Genomic DNA, 17,067 nt, shown 5'->3' with positions numbered 1-17,067 from the left:
CACTGGCATTTTTCACAGAAGTAGAATAAAATATTTCACAATTTGTATTGAAACACAACAGACCCCAAATAGCCAAAGCAATCTTGAGAAAGAAAAACGGAGTTGGAGGAACCAGGCTACCTGTATTCAGACTACTACAAAGCTACAGTAATCAAGACAGTATGTTATTGGCACAGAAACAGAAATATAGATCTATGGAACAGGATAGAAATCCCAGAGATAAATCCATGCACATATGGTCACCTTGTCTTTGATAAAGGAGGCAAAGGTATACAGTGGAGCAAAGACAGCCTCTTCAATAAGTGGTGCTCAGAGAACTGGACAGCTACATGTAAAACAATGGAATTAGAACACTCCCTAACAGCATACACAAAAATAAATTCAAAATGGATTAAAGACCTAAATGTAAGGCCAGACACCATCAAACTCTTAGAGGAAAACATAGGCAGAATACTCTATGACATAAATCACAGCAAGATTTTTTTTTCACCCACCTCCTAGTGAAATGGAAATAAAAAGAAAAATAAACAAATGCGACCTAATGAAACTTAAAAGCTTTTGCACAGCAAAGGAAACCATAAGCAAGATGAAAAGGGAACCCTCAGAATGGGAGAAAATATTTACAAATGAAGCAACTGACAAAGGATTAATCTCCACAATTTACCAGCAGCTCATGAAGCTCAATATCAAAAAACAAACAACCCAATCCAAAAAATGGGCAGAAGACCTAAATAGACATTTCTCCAAAGAAGATATAAAGATTGCCAACAAACACATGAAAGAATGCTAAACATCATTAATCATTAGAGAAATGTAAATCAAAACTACAATGAGATATCATTTTACACTGGTTAGAATGGCCTTCATCAAAAAATCTACAAACAGTAAATGCTGGAGAGTGTGTGGAATAAAGGGAACCCTCTTGCACAGTTGGTGGGAATGTAAATTGATACAGCCACTATGGAGAACAGTATAGCAATTCCTTAAAAACTAAAAATAGAACTACCATATGTCCCAGCAATCCCACTCCTGGGCATATACCCTGAGAAAACCATAATTCAAAAAGAGTCATGTGCCACAATGTTCATTGCAGCTCTATTTAAATAGCCAGGATATGGCAGCAACCTAAGTGTCCATCAACAGAGGAACGGATAAGGAAGATGTGGCACATATATACAGTGGAATAAAAAGCCATAAAAAGAAATGAAATTGAGCTATTTGTAATGAGGTGGATGGACCTAGAGTCTGTCATACAGAGTGAAGTAAGTCAGAAAGAGAAAAACAAGTACCTTATGCCAACATATATATATGGGATCTAAAAAACAAAAAATGGTCATGAAGAACCTAGGGACAAGATGGGAATAAAGATGGAGACCTACTAGAAAATGGACTTGAAGATACGGGGATGGGGGAAGGGTAAGCTGGGACAAAGTGAGAGAGTGACATGGTTATATATATACTACCAAACGTAAAATAGATAGCTAGTTGGAAGCAGCCACGTAGCCCAGGGAGATCAGCTCGGTCCTTTGTGACTACCTAGAGGGGTGGGATAGGGAGGGTGGGACAGAGGGAGATGCAAGAGATTTGAGGACATATGTATATGTATAACTGATTCACTTTGTAATAAAGCAGAAACTAACACACTATTGTAAGGCAATTATACTCCAATAAAGATGTTAAAAAAGTAAAAAAAATTAAAATGTATAATTCTTGTTTACATGGAAGCACTAAAATTAATATAAGATAATTAGACATTCACTGCCTGCCCCTTCTCCAGGTTCAAAATCCTCAATTCCTTAATTATCCCTTCTATAACAAGGCTTCAAATCCATATATATCTCATGTCCCTCCCTGTATACATTACAGTCTATCAATATCTCAGAGTAGTGTCCCACAGCAATAAATGAAATATTTCACTTACAGCCTGACTGATAAGGAATATGGTGGACATAGAGTCTGTCATACAGAGTGAAGTAATTCAGAAAGAGAAAAACAAATACCATATGCTAACACATATATATGTAATCTAAAAAAAAAAAAAATCTGGTCATGAAGAACCTAGGGGCACAGTGGGAATAAAGATGCAGACCTAATAAAGAATGGACTTGAGGATACAGTGAGGGGGAAGGGTAATCAGGGACAAAGTGAGAGAGTGGCATGGACATATATACACTACCAAACATAAAATAGATAGCTAGTTGGAAGCAGCCGCGTAGCACAGGGATATCTGCTTGGTGCTTTGTGATCACCTAGAGAGGTGGGATAGGGAGGGTGGGAGGGAGGGAGATGCAAGAGGGAAGAGATATGGGGATATATGTATATGTATAACTGATTCACTTTGTTATAAAGCAGAAATTAACTCACCATTGTAAAGCAATTATACTCCAATAAAGATGTTAAAACAACAACAACAAAAAGAATATGGTGGGTTCTTAACTCCTTGTTCTAAGTAAATGCAGATATTCTTACCTTCACAATCTCTACCTGCTAGAGCCCAATAGACTTTAACTGGCTTTTGGATATATCTTACTTTGTTGACTCATATTGGGATTCTTATCATTAGAAAAATGTTCAGATATTTTATTATAACTAATACTTTGAGTTCAAATCTCCTATTCCTGTCCATAGGTTTTAAGGAGTGGGAAAAAAAGCACTCTCAGAAATTCACATCAATCTCCAATGTGTGTTGTCCTATTATAAACTGTCCATTTTTCAACCCTCAACCCTGTGAAGAATCTTTAGCACACCAATAATATCATATAAATTATTCACTATCTTTACCAGTCTTCCTTTATGAACATGTATTATTCTGTACCTTCTTGAAAATCATTAATAGAAATGGAAAACACATTGTGGCAAATGACAGGATATATAGCAAACTACTAGAAAATTTCCTACATACTGAAACACTCTAACTTTTATTATTGTGGATAAAGTAATTCAAATATTTACTCTTCTTTCTAATCATCTTTGGTTCTAGTTTATACTTCTCCTATTTATCAATAGAGATTGTAAGTTAAACACCTATCTGATGCCCATTTCCCTGCTCAGTGATGGTTCAAAATTCCATTCATTTATTTTGTAGAAACCTAAAATGCCATTACTCTAAAAAAGCAATTTACACTCCATTGCATATCTTGGTATTTTAGTCTCTTTACAAATGTGAGTTTTATATTTTGATTCTCAATACAATTCTCCTAAAAGAGAATAAGAAGTCAGGGAATTCTGATGGTTTGGCCATTCATCAGCATTACAGACTCTTTTTATCACCTTTTTTTTTCTGGATATATTGTCTTTTGAATTTTTTTAAAATTAATTTTTATTGGAGTATATTGTTTTACAATGTTGAGATAGTTTTGACTGTACAGCAAAACAAATCTGCTATACATATACATATATCCCCTATTTTTTGAATTTCCTTCACATTTAGGTAACCACAGTGCATTAAGTAGAGTTCTCTGTGCTATACAGTATGTTTTCATTAGTTATCTATTTTATACATAGTATCCATAGTGTATATATGTCAATCCCAATCTCCCAATTCCTCCCACTCCCCCTTCCCATCCTTGGTATCCATACATTTGTTCTCTACATCTGTGTCTCTATTTCTGCTTTGCAAATAAGATCATCTATACTATTTTTCCAGATTCCACATATATGTGTTAATGTAGGATATTTGTTTTTCTCTGTCTGACTTACTTCGCTCTGTATGACAGTCTCTAGGTCCATCCACATCTCTACAAATGACCCAATTTCATTCATTTTTATGGCTGAGTAACATTCCGTTGTGCATATATACCACATCTTCTTTATCACTTCATCTGTCAATGGACACTTAGGTTGCTTCTATGGTCTGTCTATTGTAAATATTGCAGCTATGAACATTGGGGGAAAGGTGTCATTTTGACTAATGGTTTTCTCTGGGATTATGCCCAGTAATGGGACTCCTGGGTCATATGGTAGCTATATTTTTAGTTTTTTAAGGAACCTCTATACTGTTTTCCGTAGTGCCTGTATCAATTTACATTCCTACCAACAGTGCCTGAAGGTTCCCTTTTCTCCACACCCTCTCCAGCATTAGTTGTTTGTAGGTTTTTTTGATAATGATCTTTCTGACCAGTGTGAGGTGTTACCTCATTGTAATTTTGATTTGCATTTCTCTAATAATTAGTGACGTTGAGCATCTTTTCATCTGTTTGTTGGCCATCTGTATGTCTTCTTTGGAGAAATATCCATTTAAGCCTTCTGCCCATTTTTGATTGGGCTGTTTTTGTTTGTTTGTTTTTTGTATTGTTTTTTAATCCTGAGCTGCTTATATATTTTAGAGATTAATCCTTTGTCATTGCTTCATTTGCAAATATTTTCTCCCATTCCAAGGGTTGTTTTTTGTCTTGTTTATGGTTTCCTTTGTTGTGCAAAAGCTTTTAAGCTTAATTAGGTCCCATTTGTTTATTTTTATTTTTATTTTCCTTATTCTAGGAGGTGGGTCAAAAAAGACCTTGCTGTGATTTATGTCAAAGAGTGTTCTGCCTATGCTTTCCTCTAAGAGTTCTATAGTGTCTGGACTATGGCAAAGGAAGCAAAAATATACAATGGAGAAAAGACAGATCCTTCAATAAGTGGGGCTGGAAAAACTAGACAGTTACACGTAAAAGAATGAAATTAGAACACTCCCTAATACCATACACAAAAAATAAACTCAAAATGGATTAAAGACCTAAATGTAAGGATGGACTCTTATGTATCTTTTGAAAATCTTTTTTTTTGTTGTTGTTTTTTTTTTCTTTTCTTGCGGTATGTGGGCCTCTCACTGTTGTGGCCTCTCCCGTTGCGGAGCACAGGCTCCGGATGCACAGGCCCAGCGGCCATGGCTCACGGGCCCAGCCGCTCCGCGGCATATGGGATCCTCCCAGACCGGGGCACGAACCCGTATCCCCTGCATCGGCAGGCAGACTCTTAACCACTGCGCCACCAGGGAGGCCCTGAAAATATTAACTTCTCTGAAGTTCGAAAGAAAAGAAATTAAAACCATTGAGTCTCCTGGTAAAATCTTCAATGTTCCCATGGGCAAAGTATTGTTTTTCTTTCAATTTCTACTCTTAAATTACTTTATAATTATCTGGGCTATCTCTGGTTTTGAAACTTCTCCTTAATTTGCCAAGTTCGACTGCTTGGCTCCATCTTCAGTGGAAACATCCTGTTCTGCCCCATGAATATCCCAATACTTCCTTCAGTTATGAGAGGATAGGAAATGCACACGTGTACAGAAATTCATTAATTTCCCTCTCCCCACATCTTTCTCTATTCCCACAGTAGAGGGAAGTGTGAAAAGGAATTCTATATCAATAAGCTTCAGGCCTTTTAAAATCAGAAATATTGATATGGTCTTCTCATCCTCATTAGTTGAATGTCTCTTGAAATCACTGGTTATTTTACAAGAGTTTGGTGGGAACACCTTGACTTAATAAAACTGTACTTCAGTATTTATCACCTTTTATTATTTTAGGTTCTCTACCTTCAGGTTAAAAATACGTGAGGGCAATGGTGATGTCTGTTTTGTTCACATTGTTCCCCAGAACAAAATACGGTTGACACTTGTGCTGACCACACCTCCATGCAATCAAAAATCCCTGTATAACTTTAGAGCTGGTCCTCCTGTATGTATCCTCAGTTCTGTATCCATGGATTCAACCAACCTCAGATGGTGTAATGCTGTAGTATGGATTCACTGAAAGAAATCTGCAGGTAAGTAGACCCTTGCTGTTCAAATCCATGTTGTTCAAGGGTCAACTGTATGTAGAATGTTCTCAGAATATTTTTAAATGAGTAAATGAAATCCATGATGATACATATGGGATACAAAATTAACATCACTAGCTCTGTCTGCCTGGCATAAAAATGTGGATCAAAGTGAAATTTTAGACAGCTAATAACTTCAGGCTATGTTTTGTTTGTTTGTTCATTTGTTTTGGCTTCTCAAACATTCCTTTATTCCAAAATTCAGCCATAACATTGAATGTAATAGGAAAGGGAGGACAAGAGATAGGAAAAAAGACACACATCTGTAAGTACCTGCCAATAGCACCTAAACAAGTGTGTGTGTGTGTGTGTGTGTGCGTGTGTGTGTGTGCAGGTGCCAATCACCACAGCCTCCAGACTTAGCAGATAGTTTTCTACTTTTGGTGCCTAGAAGGGAGAGAAAAACTGAAGTATAAATTATGTGCTGGAAAAAATCAATCAGCAGCTGTGTGCCCTTGTCTTCTGCTCTAATGCTTAGCTCTGAAACACCAGGCTGTTCTCAGTGAATGGTGGAAAGGTAAATGGAAACCAGGTGTTCAAAGGTGACACATAGACTATAAATTAAAACTGTTGCTATGAAAGAGAGAAAAGAAAACTAAATCACCCATGGTGTACAAGTCTATAAGAAGAAGTGGGTAGAATCAGTGCTAGATCTGGGAAAAATCCTTCTCACATAAATTCTCATGGACATGGAGAAGTGAATTCTGAGGATATGCATCCTGAGCCAGGTCTAAGTTATACTCTGGTTGTGCTAATCAAGCAATGAAGCTGATATTGCTGCCATCATTCACGGGAGTGGTGTTTGCCATGCTTTATCATCCAACAAGAAATTCAAATACCATGGCACAGACATCCTCATAATGATCACATTTGAATCAAGGATTTCATTGGATAGACTTGCTTGGCATAGTCTAGGTCACATGCCTGTAACCATGTTGCAAAGGAGGCCGGGAAAGTGAGTCATTGCTTCTATCTCAATCATGGAAAGTAAGACTTAATAAATACTGGTCGTCACGAACTTAACAATTGTCCACTATGTTACTTTTTCTTGTCTTTCAATAAATGTGGTTTCATGGAAGATTAAGCTGTCTATTATTTATATCTGAGTACTAATTTAAACTTGGACCAGATTTTGCAATTACGTATTCACTCACATCAATTAAGGAACAACACCTAATCTTCAAGGTAAACCTCTTTACTTATTTGATTAGTCTTTAAAAAAACAACCAGTTAGCAAAATAAGAATGGCTTTTGGTGTTTACCAGACCTAGATTATTCTCCCAATCACCTCCTATAGGTTTATGAGTTTTGTAAAGTTTAATACCTATTTATATTTTTCATATTTAAATTGTCCATATTGATATATATGCAGTGTGTTATGTAACTGAAATGAGCTAAAACATCTGAAAGAATCGAGCAGAGTGCAAAAGGTAAACTGAATTTATTGACCACTTACGTGACTGTCAGAATGCTAGAAAATGCATATACAAAGATGAATAAGTCATGCTCCATACTTTCAAATAACTGAGACTAAGAAAAATAATTAGAATGGAATAGTTAAAATGTTTTAATAGAACTATGTGCGGTGTTATAGAAGTATAGGAGAAGGCATAAAGTTTCTCAGTGAACAAATACAGGAAAGCTTCATAGGGAAGTGTGATGGTTAATTTTGTGTGACAGCTTGATTGGGCCATGGGGTGCCTAGACATTTGGTCGAACATTATTCTGGGTATATCTGTGAAGGTGTTTCTGGATGAGATTAACACTTGAATCAGTAGAGTGAGTAAAGCAGACTGCCCTTTTTAATGTGGGTAGTCCTAATCCACTGAATTGAGAACCTGAGGAGAATATAAAAGCTATGTAAGAGAAAACTTTGCCTGCTTGACTGATTGATCTGGGATTTTGGTCTTCTCCTGCCCTTGGACTGTAAATTACACCATCAGCTATCCTGGATCTCCAGTTTGCCAACTGAGGATCTTGGAATTTCTCAGTCTCCATAATTGTGTTATCCCATTCCTTAGAATAAATACAGCTCATATATTTCTGTTGAACAGTGCTGCTATCAGCCCTGGATCTGTAGCATGGGCATGACCTGGTATCTAATAGAAATACAGAATCAGAATCTCAGGCTGAGACCTACTGACACAGATTGTGCACTTTAACAAGATTCCCAGGAGATTTGTATGTACAGAAAAGTTTATGAAGCATTACTTTAGCCCATTGCTCTAATAATAACTCCACTTCTTCCTCCATCTGTAGAGGAAATGTCATTCCTGCAGCCCTTATTCCTAGACAGCTGACATATTAGGGATTATCTGACTTCACAAAAGGAAAGCCTGGCATTCTGAATAACATGTTTCTGTAAGTCAGATTCATCTTTGGTATACACATAATTTTCAGTTATTAAAATGCCATACTCAGCAAACTTGGGGCACAGAACAACTTCATTTTGTTATCAGTTTTGAGAAGGAGGAAGAATGCATTGTTTCTTCCTATGCATACATTGTTTTTCGTCAGGCTGCGGCTAAAACCTGGGGTCCTTTCTGGGCCTTGGGTGTCCTTAGGCCTCCTGGAACTGCTGTTCACCCTATACTCTCTCAGTCTCTGTACCCATAGCTGTTAGCAGTGTTTTCCCTCCCCTTTCATTATGTTATCATCTCTGCTGATCATCCCCTCAGGCCCTGCTTTCTGCTTTCTCTCACGACAGCTAATTCTGTGCAAAAGTAATTTCAGAGTAAGGTGTTTGTGCTTGATAATAGCTTAATATTTTACCTCTCGTGTAGTTTTATTGCATTTTAATAGGGAGTTCCTGGAAATTACTTGGCTTATCTTAACTAGGGAGAATGAAGCAGAAGGGGTGGAATTTGGAGCACCATGCCAGGCCAATGAGAAAAGGTATTTTGATATTATTCTGTTTTCAATCTCAATAACCCATATTCATCAACATTGTAAAGACTTATACAATACAAAGACTATTTAGAAATTGTCATTATGTGAAATAAAATTGATCTAGACTAGAGGAAGATAGAGAAAATCATTTGAAAAAATTAAGTCATAGTTTAACTTTGTGCAAATATTCTTACCAGAAAAATATGAACAAATAGAGAACTGGAACTGGGTATTTTCTCCTTTTTTTTTTTTTTTTTTTTTTTTACATTTGAGTAATTTAAAACATTTCCTTTTAAATTTTTTTTAGTAAAGTACAGCATAGATACAGAAATTATACAAAACAATAATTTATCACAAAGTAAATATTCAGATAATCTCTTGCAAGGTTAAGAAAGCATTTTCCAATAAATATAGCTTATCTTGGGTGTTTAATTTTGAATTTTATTTAAATGGAAATATGCAATGTCTGTTCTTTTATATCTAGCTTCTTTTACTCAAAATTATATTGCAAAAATTCAACTATGCTGTAGAGTGCTACAGTTTTCTACATTTCATAGCAAAACTAATGCACTGTATAAATGTACTCGAGTTTATTTGTATCATTTGTATCATTTGTAGTTCATACTGATGAACTCTGGGTTGTTTCTAGTTTAGGGACAGTATGAATAATCCTGCCATAAATATTTTCATTCCTGCCTTTCCTGCACATGTGTAACTGTACATGTGCATATACTTCTGTTTTTTTAAACATCTTTATTGGAATATAATTGCTTTACATTGTTGTGTTAGTTGCTGCTGTATAACAAAGTGAATCAGCTATACGTATACCTATAACCTCATATCCCCTCCCTCTTGTGTTTCCCTCCCACTCTCCCTATCCCACCCCTCTAGGTGGTCACAAATGTGCATATATTTCTGATGAGTAAAATTGCTTATAGCAAACTGCCAAAAATTTGGTAAAAATAATAACACTTATTTGTCCCTCACACACCTGTAGATTATTTGGAATGTCTTCCCTTCAGACTGGTATTTATCTTGCTTCTGAAAGCAGTGGGCGTCTCAGGAAATATTCTTATCATGGTGATGGAAGAATCAAAAGAGCACAAGCCCCACTGCACATGAATATTCCATGCGCCTGTTCATGTCATATTCATTAGCATTCCATTGCCCTAAGTAAGTCACATGGTCAAGCTTAAAGTCATAGAACGGGGACATATACTCCACCTTGTATAAGGCCATGGCAAGAGTGTAGATATACAATATTAGTACAGAGAAAAACTAGGACCAATAATTCAATTCAACACATAGGTTACACGTATGATAAGCTTTAGTAGACAGCCCCAAACGAGTTTTCTAAACTGGTTGCACCATTTTACACTCCACCTGTAATATATACAAGTTCTCTATACTCCAAAAGTTCAGCACTATTTGATGTTGTCAGTCTTTTAAATTTGTCAATTTTTTAGGAAAGCATTTGCATTATACTATAGTTTTAATTTGCTTTTACTGATTATTAATAAGGTTGTGCAGCTTTAAATTTATTTATCAGCCATTTGAATGACCCCTTCATACAAACTCAATCTCTTGTGCTCACTTCATCAACACACATACTAAAATTGAACAATACAGAGAAGATTAGCATGGCCCCTGTATAAGATGTTATGCATATTTGTAAAGCACTGCACATTTTTTATCACATTACCTCCTCAATTCCTGGTGCCACTATCACTGCCTCCTAACCCCAAGAAAAGAAAGAGAAGGGAAGGAAAGGGAAGAGAAGGGAAACTACATCATACTTTTTCTGATACTGCTGCCTCCACCTCGGAATTATTTCCTTCCTTACCCTTCTCCAGTTCTCTCAGTGAGATGACTGTTAAGGTAGCTGAAGGTTTGTTACGTATTCTTCAACCTCCAACTACAACTAAACTTTGTTATACCTCCTTTGTACAGTCATTTAAGAACAAGGGCTATATCTTATTAAACTTTATACCCCTAGTACATAGTATTATTTTAAATACATATTAGAAACTAAATAAATATTGTATAAATGGGTAATAAGTAAATGAAAGTTCATCTACAGTAGCATGCTTTACACAAGTTGTGTGAAGTTGGGCAAATGATATAACGTTTCTGATCTTTAATTTCTCAACTGTAAATGGAAGTGAGAATAATTTTTATAGGCTTATTATGAGAATTGTGACATAATTAATGTAAAAATAGGTATTTTTACCATGCCAGTACAGTTTCAATGCTCAATAAATTATAATAATAAATGTTATTACTTAAAAAAAAGCTCAATTTTTTTTTACATCTTTATTGGAGTAAAATTTCTGTACAATAGTGTGTTAGTTTCTGCATTATAACAAAGTGAATCAGTTATATATATACATATGTTCCAATATCTCCTCCCTCTTGCATCTCCCTCCCTCCCTCGCTCCCTATCCCACCCCTGTAGGTGGTCAGAAAGCACCGATCTGATCTCCCTGTGCTATGCTGCTGTTTCCCACTAGCTATCTATTTTATGTTTGGTAGTGTATATATGTCTATGCCACTCTCTCACTTTGTAACAGCTTAACCTTCCCCCTCCCCATATCCTCAAGTACATTCTCTAGTAGGTCTGTGTCCTTATTCCTGTCTTACCCTTAGTTATTTCATGATATTTATTTTTTCTTAAATTCCATATATATGTGTTAGCATATGGTATTTGTTTTTCTCTTTCTGACTTACTTCACTCTGTATGAAAGACTCTAGCTCTATCCACCTCATTACAGATAGCTCAATTTCATTTCTTTTTATGGCTGAGTAATATTCCAATGTATATATGTGCCATATCTTCTTTAACCATTCATAAGATGATGGACACTTAGGTTGTTTCCATCTCCCGGCTATTGTAAATAGAGCTGCAATGAACATTTTGGTACATGAGTCTTTTTGAATTATGATTTTCTCAGGGTATATGCCCAGGAGTGGGATTGATGGGTCATATGGTAGTTCTATTTGTGGTTTTTAAAGGAACCTACATACTGTTCTCCGTAGTGGCTGTACCAATTCACTTTCCCACCAGCAGTGCAAGAGTGTTCCCTTTTCTCCACACCCTCTCCAGCATTTATTGTTTCTAGATTTTTTGATGATGGCCATTCTGACTGGTGTGAGATGATAACTTATTGTAGTTTTGATTTGCATTTCTCTAATGATTAATGATGTTGAGCAATCTTTCATGTGTTTGTTGGCAGTCTGTATATCTTCTTTGGAGAAATGTCTATGTAGGTCTCTGTCCATTTTTTGGATTCGGTTGTTAGTTTTTATGCTATTGAGCTGCATGAGCTGCTTGTAAATTTTGGAGATTAATCCTTTGTCAGTTGCTTCATTAGCAAATATTTTCTCCCATTCTGAGGGTTGTCTTTTCATTTTGTTTATGGTTTCCTTTGCTGTGCAAAAGTTTCAAAGTTTCATTAGGTGCCATTTTTTTATTTTTGTTTTTATTTCCATTTCTCTAGAAGGTGGGTTAAAAAGTATCTTGTTGTGTCATAGAGTATTCTGCCTAAGTTTTCCTCTAAGAGTTTGATAGTTTCTGGCCTTACATTTAGGTCTTTAATCCATTTTGAGCTTATTTTTGTGTATGGTGTTAGGGAGTGACCTAATGTCATACTTTTACATGTAAATGTCCAGATTTCCTAGCACCACTTATTGAAGAGGCTGTCTTATATCCACTGTACATTCCTGCCTCCTTTATCAAAGATAAGCTGACCATATGTACGTGGGTTTATCTCTGGGCTTTCTATCCTGTTCCATTGATCTATCTTTCTGTTTTTGTGCCAGTATCATACTGTCTTGATTACTATAGCTTTGCAGTATAGTCTGAAGTCAGGGAGCCTGATTCCTCCATCTCCGTTTTTTGTTCTCAAGATTGCTTTGGCTATTCGGGGTCTTTCGTGTTTCCATACAAATTGTGAATTTTTTTATTCTAGTTCTGTGAAAAATGCCAGTGGTAGTTTGATAGGGATTGCATTGAATCTGGAGATTGCTTTGGGTAGTAGAGTCATTTTCACAATGTTGATTCTTCCAATCCAAGAACATGGAATATCTCTCCATCTATTTGTATCATCTTTAATTTCTTTCATCAGTGTCTTATAATTTTCTGCATACAGGTCTTTTGTCTCCTTAGGTAGGTTTATTCTTAGATATTTTATTCTTTTTGTTGCAATGGTAAATGGGAGTGTTTTCTTAATTACACTTTCAGATTTTTCATCATTAGTGTATAGGAATGCCAGAGATTTCTGTGCATTAATTTTGTATCCTGCTACTTTACCAAATTCATTGATTAGCTCTAGGAGTTTTCTGGTTGCATCTTTAGGATTCTCTATGTATAGTATCATGTCATCTGCAAACAGTTACAGCTTTACTTCTGCTTTTCCGGTTTGGATTTCTTTTATTTACTTTTCTTCTCTGATTGCTGTGGCTAAAACTTCCCAAATGATGTTGAATAAGAGTGGTGAGATTGGGCAGCCTTGTCTTGTTCCTCAACTTAGTGGAAATGCTTTCATTTTTTCACCATTGAGGATATGTTGGCTATTGGTTTATCATGGCCTTTATTATGTTGAGCAAAGTTCCCTCTATGCCTACTTTCTAGAGAGTTTTTATCATAAATGGGTGTTGAATTTTGTCGAAAGCTTTCTCTGCATCTATTGAGATGACCATATGGGTTTTCTCCTTCAATTTTTTAACATGGTGGATCACATTGATTGATTTGCATATATTGTAGTATCCTTGCATTCCTGCAATAAACCCCACTTGATCATGGTGTATGGTCCTTTTAATGTGCTGTTCGATTCTGTTTGCTAGTATTTTGTTGAGGATTTTTGCATCTATGTTCATCAGTGATATTGGCCTGTAGTTTTCTTTCTTTGTAAGCATGCTTGTCTGGTTTTGGTATCAGAGTGTTGTTGACCTCACATAATGAGTTTGGGAGTGTCCCTCCCTCTGCTATATTTTGGAAGAGCTTGAGAAGAGTAGGTGTTAACTCTCCTCTAAATATTTGATCGAATTTGCCTGTGAAGCCTTCTGGTCCTTGGCTTTTCTTTGTTGGAAGATTTTTAATCAGAGTTTCAATTTCGGTGCTTGTGATTGTTCTGTTCATATTTTCTATTTCTTCCTGATTCAGTCTTGGCAGGTTGTGCATTTCTAAGAATTTGTCCATTTCTACCAGTTTGTCCATTTTATTGGCATAGGATTTCTTGTAGTAATCTCTCATGATCTTTTGTATTTCTGCAGTGTCAGTTGTTACTTCTCCTTCTTCATTTCTAATTTTATTGATCTGTGTCTTCTCCCGTTTTTTCTTGATGAGTCTGACTAATGGTTTATCAATTTTGTTTGTCTTCTCAGAGAACCAGCTTTTAGCTTTATTGATCTTTGCTGTCATTTCCTTCATTTCTTTTTCATGTATTTCTGAACTGGTCTTTATGATTTCTTTCCTTCTGCTAAATTTGGTGGGGTTTTTTTTTCTTCTTTCTCTAATTGCTTTAGGTGCAAGGTTAGGTTCTTTATTCGAGATGTTTCCTGTTTCTTAAGTTAGGATTGTATTGCTATAAACTTCCCTCTTAAAACTGCTTTTGCTGCATCCCATAGGTTTTTTGTTGTTGTATCTCCATTGTCATTTGTTTCTAGATATTTTTTAATATCCTCTTTGATTTCTTCAATGATCACTTCGTTATTAAGTAGTGTACTGTTAGCCTCCATGTGTTTCTATTTTTTTACAGATCTTTTCCTGTAATTGATATCGAGTCTCATAGCATTTTGGTCGGAAAAGATACTTGAACAATTTCAATCTTCTTAAATTTTTCAAGGCTTGATTTTTTACCCATGATATGATCTATCCTAGAGAATGATCTATGAGAACTTGAGAAAAATGTGTATTCTGTTGTTTTTGGATGGAATGTCCTTTAAATATCAATTAAGTCCATCTTGTTTAATGTACCACTTAAAGCTTCTGTTTCCTTTTTTATTTTAATTTTGGATGATCTGTCCATTGGTGAAAGTTGGGTGTTAAATTCCCCTACTATGAATGTGTTACTGTTGATTTCCCATTTTATGGCTGTTAGTATTTGCCTTATGTATTGAGGTGCTCCTATGTTGGGTGCATAAATATTTACAATTCTTATATCTTCTTATTGGATTGATCCCTTGATCATTATGCAGTGACATTCTTTGTCTCTTCTAATATCTTTATTTTAAAGTCTACTTTGACTGATATGAGAATTGCTACTCCAGCTTTCTTTTGGTTTCTGTTTTCATGGAATATCTTTTCCATCCCCTTACTTTCAGTCTGTGTGTGTCTGTAGGTCTGAAGTGGGTCTTATTTAGACAGCATATATATGGGTCTTGTGTTTGTATCCATTCAGCCAGTCTGTGTCTTTTGATGTGAGCATTTAATCCATTTACATTTAAGGTAATTATTGATATGCATTTTCCTAGTCTCATTTTCTTAATTGTTTTGGGTTTGCTATTGTAGGTCTTTTCTTTCTCTTGTGTTTCTTCCCTACAGAAGATCCTTTAGCAATTGTTGTAAAGCTGGTTTTGTGGTGCTGAACTCTGTCAGCTTTTATTTGTCTGTAAATGTTTTAATTTCTCCATCAAATCTGAATGAGATCCTTGCTGGTTAGAATAATCTTGGTTGTAGGTTTTTCTCCTTCATCACTTTAAATATGTCCTGCCAGTCCCTTCTGGCTTGGAGAGTTTCTGCTGAAAGCTCAGCTATTAACCTTATGGGGTTCCCTTGTGTGTTATTTGTTGTTTTTCCCTTGCTGCTTTTAATATATATTTTTTTATATATTTAATTTTTGATAGTTTGATTAATATGTGTCTTGGTATGTTTCTCCTTGGATTTATCTTGTATGGGACTCTCTGTTCTTCCTGGACTTGATTAACATTTCCTTTCCCATATTAGGGAAGTTTTCAACTATAATCTCTTCAAATATTTTCTCATTCTCTTTCTTTTTCTCTTCATCTTCTGGAACCCCTATAATTTGAATGTTGTTGCATTTAATGCTGTCCCAGAGGTCTCTGAGACTGTCCTCAATTCTTTTCATTCTTTTTTCTTTATTCTTTTCTGCAGTAGTTATTTCCAATATTTTATCTTCCAGGTCACTTATCCATTCTTCTGCCTCAGTTATTCTGCTACTGACCCCTTCTAAAGTATTTTTAATTTCATTTATTGTGCTGTTCATCATTGCTTGTCTCATCTTTAGTTCTTCTAGTTCCTTGTTAAATGTTTCTTACATTTTTTCTCTTTCCAAGATTTTGGATCATCTTTACTATTATTATTTTGAATTCTTTTTCAGGTAGACTGCCTATTTCCTCTTCATTTGTTACATCTGGGGTGTTTTTATCTTGCTCCTTCATCTGGTGTGTGTTTTTCTGTCTTCTCATTTTGCTTATCTTACTGTATTTGGGTTCTCCTTTTTGCAGGCTGCAGGTTCGTAGTTCCCGTTGTTTTTGGTGTCTGTCCCCAGTGGCTAACGTTGGTTCAGTGGGTTGTGTAGGCTTCCTGGTGGAGGGGAGTAGGGCCTGTGTTCTGGTGGATGAGGCTGGATCTCGTCTTTCTGGTGGGCAGGTCCACCTCTGAGGGTGTATTTTGATGTGTCTGTGGACTTATTATGATTTTAGGCAGCCTCTCTGCTAATGAGTGAGGTTGTGTTCCTGTCTTGCTAGTTGTTTGGCTTAGGGTGTTCAGCACTTTAGCTTGCTGGTCGTTGAGTGAAGCTGGGTGTTGCTGTTGAGATTGAGAGCTCTGGGAGATTTTCGCCCTTTGATATTATGTGGAGCTGGGAAGTCTCTTGTGGACCAGTGTCCTGAAGTTGGCTCTCCCACCTCAGAGACACAGCACTGACTCCTGGCTGTAGAACCAAGAACCTTTCATCCACATGGCTGATAGGAACTCTGAGGCTCAGATGCTCTCCTCAGAAAGTTCAAGATTCAGATTCCAACTACAGCACAGACAGCAACCAACGGCAAGGTCCCTCAGTCTCTTGCTCACTTTTCATTGGAGAAGTCTGCCTCTTTCTGATTGATTTGTAGGAATTCTTTACATATTATATTTATGAGCCTTCTTTTCCCTGCTACATATACCTTGTTTCACACTATGACTTGATTTCTCTTCTCTTAGTAGTGTCTTTGATGAAACTTTCTTTTGTTTTAATGTAGTAGCAATTTTAATAAATGTATTTCAATTTGTCAATCTTTCACTTTATAGTTAGTGTGTTTATATTAATTTTCAAGATACCTTACCAGTATACGCCTTGGAGGTATTCTCCTATGAAATCTCTGAGAAACTTTGTTGTTTTGCTTTCCATATTTATATTTAAAACTGAACTAGAATTTATA

General features: G+C 36.0%; 1 protein-coding gene and 1 non-coding gene across 2 annotated transcripts in view; both read left to right on the top strand.

Annotated features, from left to right (window-relative positions):
* The window catches only part of RIT2 (Ras like without CAAX 2), a 534,011-nt gene that overhangs the window by 196,180 nt on the left and 320,764 nt on the right, over positions 1-17,067 (top strand).
* LOC132503353 (U6 spliceosomal RNA) lies at positions 10,275-10,379 on the top strand. Its single transcript, XR_009534597.1, has one exon. It is a non-coding gene; the product is annotated as a U6 spliceosomal RNA (small nuclear RNA).

The sequence above is a fragment of the Mesoplodon densirostris genome, chromosome 15 (assembly GCF_025265405.1).
Source record: "Mesoplodon densirostris isolate mMesDen1 chromosome 15, mMesDen1 primary haplotype, whole genome shotgun sequence".
In the NCBI taxonomy this organism is placed as follows: Eukaryota; Metazoa; Chordata; class Mammalia; order Artiodactyla; family Ziphiidae; genus Mesoplodon; species Mesoplodon densirostris.
The sequence above is the reverse complement of the archived record's forward strand: the minus strand, read 5'-3'. Positions and strand labels throughout refer to the sequence as shown.